Consider the following 7208-nt stretch of genomic DNA (forward strand, 5'->3'; position numbering starts at 1 on the left):
GAGTACTTTATGCCAAGAAAAATTCCCTTTTCAAAACAAAGCAGGCTGGGCATAGTGTGCTTATGAGGCAGAGGCAGGACTGTGAAGTTCTGTGAGTTCGAGGCCAGCGTGATCTACAGAGTGATTTTTCCAAGTCAGCCAAGGCTGTATTTTAAGACCAAGTCTCAAAAACAAAAAAAAAGCAAACAAAAGAGTGAGCCTCAAATACTGAAAGTGTTTTTATCGTTCCTTTAAATATCAGTGGCTGCCTCTGTTTTCTTTTTCTTAGTGTTTTTCCCTTGCTAATTTGAGGCTTAGTACACATTACGTTATAATTCTCCTGACCTTGTTTACGTTGTCAGTGTGCCCAGAAACAGTCCTCTTACCTCCCACAAACAGCAGAGCTTCGTATTTTAATGCTGCAATTGTTCTTGGAGTCTGTGGAATCTGCTGTAATGAATCACATTTGTGCTCCGGGAGACAGAAAACAGAGTACGTTGTTTTCCAGGAAACTGAGTTTTTTTTTTTTTTTTTTTTTTTTTTTTAATTAGAACAGGTTGATTTAGAATCATGGAATTTCATTCCATTTTATGTTTTTATTTTTCTTTTGTAAATGCATTTACTTGTCTCGGAGATGTCATACAGTCGGTCAAGATCTCATTGGATGAAATGCTCTGACGCCACTGGCAATACTGTCGTCTTCTTTGGTTGCTATATGCAAATTTTAAAGCTCTTGGATTTGGAGGATAGAAAGGTGCAGAATTTGAACTAGAGACATATTTTAATGTTTTTACCTTTTTAAACTAAAGCTATATAAAGCTTTTTTCTTTTTCTTCTTTCTCTCTTTCTCTCTTTCTTTCTCTCTCTCTTTCTTTCTTTCTTTCTTTCTTTCTTTCTTTCTTTCTTTCTTTCTTTCTTTTCCAAGACAGGGTCTCTCTGTGTAGCTCTGGCTGTCCTGGAACTCACTCTGTAGACCAGGCTGGCCTCAAACTCAGAAATCGGCCTGCCTCTGCCTCTATATAAAGCTTTTGTATAAACAAAACACTCTTCAGGGTTACTGTGTTCCAGGAAAGATTGAAAAATCGAAGGAAGAAAATATACCCAACAAATAACAAGAAGAAAACAGAGTTACAACTGTAAAGCAGGTGTTCCTGAGACAATCATCAACATCTATTTATATTTGTGAATATGTAATTAAATTTGTAATATCTGTATTTATGAGAAAAGCATTTATGACAACGAAAGGTTCATTTCTCTGGCATATGTATCATTCTCTCTGTGCATGACTAAAGTAGCTTCACCATGAGAAGGGGCTTGTCATGAAGAGAATTACGAAGCCTGTCATCAAAATGTGTGAGGTTAATCGCTGCACCCGTGCTCCGCCAGAAAACTTCGTACTGCAAAACCTTGCAACTGGCCAGAGTCCCCAGAATAAGTGATGGGATGGCCTAGACGGGGCCCAGGGAACATCCCAAAGAGGGAGTAAGAGGCAGAAGACTGGCGGAACAGATGTGCAGTAAAAAGACGTCTTCTGGCCAGGCTGCGGCAGCACGTGCCTTTAATCCCAGCACTTGAGAGGCAGAGATGGGCAGATCCCTGAGTTCAAGGCCAGTCTGGTCTATAGAGTTTGTTCCAGGACAGCCAAGGATACACAGAGAAACCCTACCTCATCTGTGCCCCCCCCCAAAAAAAAAACCCAAAGGATGTCTTCTGGACGTGACATAGCTATTGCCCTGATGAACTCTCTGAAGCTGAGATTATCTGCACAAGGTCTATACAAGATTGGGCCTGCCGGTGTTTACTCAGATTGCATGGGGAGCCCATGAGACCCATGAGAGGCTAGTGGCAGTTAATTGTTGCTAGGTAGTCTACTTAGGTTTCTATTGCTGGGATAGAACACTGATCAAAAGCAACATGGAGAGGATTTATTTATCTTACATGTTCCAGTCACAGTCTAACATTGCAGGAAGCCAAATGTGGTGGTTTTAATAGGTTTGGCCCCATAGATTCATGTGTTCGAGGCTTGACCATGGGGAGTGGCACTATTAAGAGATGTGGCCTTGTTGGAGGAAGTGTGTGACTGTGGAGGTGGACTTTGAGGCTTCTTATGCTCAAGCTCTGCCCAGTGTGGAACCAGAGCTTCCTCCTAGCTGCCTGTGAATCCAGATGTAGAACTCTCAGCTCCTTTTCCAGCACCGTGTCTGCCTGGACGCTGTCATGCTTCTTGCCATAATGGATTGAACCTCTGAAACTGTAAGCCAGCCCCAATTAAATGCTTTCTTTTATAAGAGTTTCTTTGATTATTGTGTCTCTTCACAGCAATAACACCCTAAGTAAGACACTTAGGTAGGAACCTGGAAGCCAAGAACAGAAGAAGGGACTATAGAGGAGTGCTGCTCGGTCACTTGCTCCCCATAGCTTGCTCAGCCCGCTTTTTTAACAACCCAGGACCACCTGCCCAAGAGTGGCACCATGGGCAAAGGTCTGGACAGCTCCCTATCAATTAGCCGTCAAGAAAATGGCTCACGGACTAGCCTACAGGAGGAGGTATTTTCCCAACTGAGCTTCTTCCTACTTTGTAGCTGTATACAAGTCAACAGAAGACCAAACATAACACTGGAAAATGACCCAGTAACTTCATCCTCATGGACATGCAAATGCATCTCTGTGTAATATGGATATGGATTTGGATATGGATATCATTCATTGTTCTCAATTAACAAAGGGAAGGTGCGAGGCAAATGGGCAGAAAAGTATAATCAGGCATATCTCTACGATGGACTGTTAATTGGTGTCTTAGTTACTTTTCTATGGCTGTGAAGAGACACTATGACCCAGAGAACCTTTGAAAGAAAGCATTTAATGTGCCCTTCCCATAGCCTTGAGCAGGCCTGAAAGACCTTGTTTACACAGCAGACCGAGTGATTGGATCTAGGTGGAGTTACCCACCTTGGCTGCACGGAACTTAGAAGAAGAACTGCCCCTGGGCTTGCCTTGAGATATCTCCAGCCGTGACCATGAACGGATTATCCCACCCAACTCTGGCTTAAACCAATAAGGGTTTTGGTGGGGCCTTTAAATTGGAAAGCTGAACATTAAAGCATTGAGCTTTGATCAGAGAACTTTGTCTTGTCTTCATCTCTTCTCACCCTTGTATCTCCTTTCATTCCCAGCCCCCCTTTCAGGTGAACCCAGTTGATCTGTGGCCGCAGGCAGCTACAATTTAATAGCTTGCTTTCCGTTAATAATGACCATCAGGACAGGAGCATGGCAGTAGGAAGGCAGGCATGCTGCTGGATTGAGCAGTAGCTGAGAGTTTACATCCGACTCATGAATGAACTTAGTCAGTACCAGAGCACTGAATAAAAAAAAAAAAAAATGGGCCGGGCAGTGGTGGCTCACGCCTTTAATCCCAGCACTTGGGAGGCAGAGGCAGGCGGATTTCTGAGTTCAAGGCCAGCCTGGTCTACAGGGTGAGTTCCAGGACAGCCAGGGCTACACAGAGAAACCCTGTCTCAAAAAAAACAAAAACAAACAAACAAACAAAAAGTCTGGGTCACTTTTATCAAGTTCATCATGCCAAAAGAATCTTGTATTATGTCAGAATATTTATGTATATTTTTATAAGCTCCGTGTGCGTATGTTTACTTATTAAATGCATTAAAATCATACACCAACGAGAAAAGATGAGTAGCAAGTGTTAGTTACCCTAAGTTTGGACACAGCTATACTGGTGCATATGTGGTGGTGTCACTGGGGGGTGGGGACAGCCAGCCTGCTTAGTACTTAAGGTGTTAGGAAGAAAGACTCGGTTGCCCCAACCCCTTGACCCACCATTCCTGACCCTTAGGTTCTAGAAGGAAAGAGACAATAGCTTATGGTCTTTCCCATTTGATGGGATCTTACGCCAAGCCTTTGTCCTGAGGAGAAAGAGGCCCATAGATAAGAAAAGAGAGTTGTTACTGCAAGTCACTGGTATAAAAGCCACTCAGATCTGGGACGATTGGAATCAAGCATCACCCAAGAAAGGCGGCCATGTGTTCATGGTGGAGGCTCAGAGCAAGCCTTCCACACGCCAGTTCCTCTCAGACACTTAGGCACTGCCAAACTATGGGATGGAGGCTGTGGGGAAAGAGAGTACAGTGTGTACTGGGTTGGCATAACGCTGCTTATATTCTAATGCTAAGTGCTGGCCTCCAAGATTTCGAGTGTGCAGTAGCCTGCAGAACCCTGAGCCCTGTTAATTCTGATTGGTAAATAAAGATGTCAGCAGCCAATAGCTGGGGAGAAGAATGGGGTTGAGGTTTCAGAGAAATTGAGAAGCTGCCATGAAAAAAAAGAAAAAAAAAGAAAAAAAAAAGAGAGAGAAGCTGCCATGGAAGAGTGAACGTGCAGGAGAGAAGTAAGGAGGGCCGCCATGGGCTAGAGGCCCAGAGAACGTGGCCCAGAGGGCTGCCTAATTAAAGCTAAGAGCAGCCCAGATGAGACGTAGGAATAACAGGTATGGCTAGGAGGCTCATTCTAACAGCATGGAGTGTAGGCCTCTATAGGTACACAGCTACTGTGCTGCTTGAGGTATATTAAAATATAAAGGCTGTATGCGTGTCTTTCATCTGGGAACATAAATGGTCTAATGTGGGAAGGGAACCCGCGACAGGATTTACAAAAAATCACATTATTTACTACAGTGTATGCGTTCACGGCTCCTTTGTCAGAGCTTGTTCAAGAACAATGAAGCTGGAGCAGACACATGACCTCATTTCCATGTGTATTACCCATCGAAGTAATGTGCTATCAAAACAGAAACACGTCAATTGAACAGACTAGGGCCCGGAACTAAACCCATAGGCCTGCTGTCTGGTCTTCATGAGCTGATGGGAACACAATAGGAGGACACCTTCCTGTGAAAACGGCGTTTGGAAACCTGGATGTCCTCACGAAGAAAACCAAAATGAGATCCAGCACAGACACAGACACACACACAGACACACACACACACACACAGAGACATACACACACACAAATTCAAAGTGGATTACATGCTCTCCAGTATAAGATCTGAAACCACAGAGCTCCCAAGACAAGATGGGAAAAAATCTTTCCAGAGGTCTTGCTCATGACTTAATGCACTTCCTCACAGTACAAGAAACAAAAGCAAAAAAATGGTTGAGTAGGGCTGTGCCAATCTACAAAGATTGAGTTACAGCCATGGAGATGGCAGAAGAGCCCACAGAACACAAGAAAATATTTTCAAGCTGATAAGGACTTAATATTAGAAAAATATAACTGGCAAACTCAGTATCCAAGAAACAAGCCAACTAAAAAACGGGCAAACAATTTCAGGAGACCTTTCTTAAAAGATGACATAATGGGGCCGGCCGGTGGTGGCGCACGCCTTTAATCCCAGCACTTGGGAGGCAGAGGCAGGAGGATTTCTGAGTTCGAGGCCAGCCTGGTCTACAGAGTGAGTTCCAGGACAGCCAGGGCTACACAGAGAAACCCTGTCTCGAAAAACCAAAAAAAAAAAAAAAAAAAAAAAAGATGACATAATAGGCAACGGGAGAGATTGCTCAGTGGTTAGAGCACTGCTGCTCTGGTGGGAGACCTGGTTCAGTTCTCAGCACTCACACTATGGTTCACAACCACCTGTAATTCCAGTTCCAAGGGATATAACACCCCCTTTCTGGACTCTGAGGGCGCTGCACACATGTGGTGCACATACACAAATGCATGCAAAACACTCACATTCATAAAATAAAACAGATGTTCTAAAAATTAAAAAAAAAATTAAGTGAAGGAAAAAAACTGGGCGACGAGCACAGAAAAAGAGGCTTGGTCTGGCTGCAAGGGAAACGCAAATCAAGCAGCAACCATCTCCTGGTTCCTCGGATCTGTTACTAGATAGTGGCAGACAAGTTGGTGATCTTTCGTGGAGATGGGATTGTAAGGCCCCATAGCCATGACGGGAAACAGTGTAGGGAGCCTTCAAAACTAAGGGAATAAAAATAAAACTGCCCTGTGATTCGGAAATACCACTTCTAGGTAGTCATACAGAGCAAATGAAATGTTGAAGATGTGTCATGTTCAGAATGACTTTATTGACAGCAACCAAGGTCTGGAAAGCACCTGCATGCCCAGTAACAGATGGACAGACAAAGAAAATGCAGCATGCACCTGATGGGCTGCTAATGGTCCTCAACCGTAAGGAACCCTGTCAGTGTCGACAGCAGTGATTGACCCTGGGACATGTTGTCAGAAGTGCAATAAGCCAGACACAGAGTTAAATGCGACAGTCATTTCTATGTGCAATGTAAGAGAGCCGAGCATGGGCAAACAGACACAAGAAAGGCTGTTTCCGAGTGCCAGGAGGCAGAGGAAAGGTAGTTATGGATCCTGGGGGGGCTGGGGGGACCAAAGATCAGTTATGGTGGATGAATGTGCCCTGGTGGTCTAACATACAGCAGGGCAAGTGTACTTAGCATTGGCTTAAGAGTTGATCTCTCGACTGTTTTACCCACACTCACACACACATACACACACACACACACACACACACACACACACATGGGAACTAGCCACTGGCTGTGTTAATTACTTGGTGGTTCGTAGCTCACTTTACCATATACATGTATATGAAAACATATCTACCAAGTTCAGCATTTTATTCATCATGCGTGTACCTTCAATCTGTGAGAATAAGCTGGGGGAAATGGAACCTGAAATAATTCTGTCTGGTCTCTATCCGCGACACAGGTGCTTTTTCTATCAACAAGAACGATCTATCCGGGCTGTGGCTTCATGTGTTGGCTCACTGTTTCTCCTCTGCAGCCCACTCCTGGTGGGCTCCTTTACTGCCCAGGGCCCTCCATCTTTGCAGTGGGGCACTGTACTTTCCTATGGTGCTTTCTCTGGCTGTTTGCTCCTTCACCTGGTCCGAGGAGAATGGGCAGCTTTTGCCAACCCTCCTGATGTCTTGTTTTTCATTCCCAGTGCCGTGGTTTGAATAAGACATCAGTGCTTCCATTTTGCCCTTTCTCGGCTATTGTGTTTCTTAACTTGCTGAACCAATCTCTTAAGAATCTTCACACAATTGTCAATGTTTTATGTGTAAATGCCAAGGTTGACAAACCATTCTGAGAAATGTAATTAAAAACTGAATATGCTTAGTTGAAAAATTGAGAAGTGGCATTTCATTTGCTCTTAAATATATTTACATATAAAGAGGGTGC

This window comes from Grammomys surdaster, unplaced genomic scaffold (assembly GCF_004785775.1).
Source record: "Grammomys surdaster isolate TR1022 unplaced genomic scaffold, NIH_TR_1.0 362, whole genome shotgun sequence".
Taxonomy (NCBI): domain Eukaryota; kingdom Metazoa; phylum Chordata; class Mammalia; order Rodentia; family Muridae; genus Grammomys; species Grammomys surdaster.